Source organism: Suricata suricatta, chromosome 11, assembly GCF_006229205.1.
Source record: "Suricata suricatta isolate VVHF042 chromosome 11, meerkat_22Aug2017_6uvM2_HiC, whole genome shotgun sequence".
Taxonomy (NCBI): domain Eukaryota; kingdom Metazoa; phylum Chordata; class Mammalia; order Carnivora; family Herpestidae; genus Suricata; species Suricata suricatta.
This window is the reverse complement of record NC_043710.1, coordinates 14,518,332-14,519,588: the sequence shown is the minus strand read 5'-3', so window position 1 is coordinate 14,519,588 and position 1,257 is coordinate 14,518,332.

Sequence of the window (1,257 nt, the reverse complement as noted above, 5' to 3'; positions counted from 1 at the left end):
GCCATATGGGAAATCTCTGTACCTATGTCTTGGTGTTCCTGGAAATCTAACACTGCTCTACAGAACTAAAGTCTTAACAAGAAGAACAAAGTCAAAAAGAACAACAATGAATTATTCCTATTAAAGCTGAGAGGAAGTGTGTAATTTTGTACCTTCTCTCTGTCCCCCAGAGACAGCTGAGAGTGAGCACTTCTGATCCTTCTATAACAGGGAAGGTGACAGGTCTGAAGCCACCAGTGAGTCATACTGGGGACACCCCCAGGGTCAGTCTTCAATCTATTGGGGCTGCAGTGCATCCACCTGTATGCTCTCCATTGAGCTTCTAAGTGCAGGGGGTACAAAGACGGATGTCTTCAGTGCAGCTCTGACATCTTGAAGGAAGCAGGCACCTCATTACAGATAAGGTCAAAGTCCAACCGGATTAAATTTAGGAAAACCAGCTGACTAACTTTTGTTAAACAGCTGAATGTTTTTTTTCTAAGGTGCTGAATAAATCTTAATAAAATCAGCTCTTATATCTTGTATATCTCCAAATAGACATACTCACATATGTAAATATACTGATACAATGCTTCTTAAAAGACATAGAAGAAACCAAAAGAAGTTATTTCTGGAGAGTAGGATTATAGATTCAATAAATTGGAGACAAATTTTAATTTTCTTTTCTCATTCTTCTGTGTAATTTGGATAAATAACGTTAATCATAATTTATTCTATAATAATATATAGTTAATAAAGGGACACAAAATATTGAGAAATGTGTTTAATAATTATCAATAGCAATGATCATCTTTAGCATTTGGGACAGCAATATCATACTTGGGAAATTATTCTAAATTGTTAGCTATGTGAGACAAAATTGGAAACAATATAAATATCTCAAAGGACAAAAGGTCAAATTGAAGCCACTTATAAAAATTTATACAATGTCACATAATTAAATTAACAAAGTAATGAAAATTATAATAATATGAGAAGAAGTATTATAAAAATTCCAAGTAAAAATCGGGATACAAAACTATATTTTATGATTATTTAAATGACAAGTTATACATGGTATGAACAAAAACTTGAAATAGAACAATCAAAAGATAGTATTGTGAAATTATGGGATAATTTTCAAATTATATTATTAGAAGTATTCTGGTGGAAAATGTACAAGGAACTCACCAAACTTCACAATTACAAAGCAAATAATCCAGTGAAGAAATGGGCAGAAGATATGAACAGACACTTCTCCAAAGAGGACATCCAGAT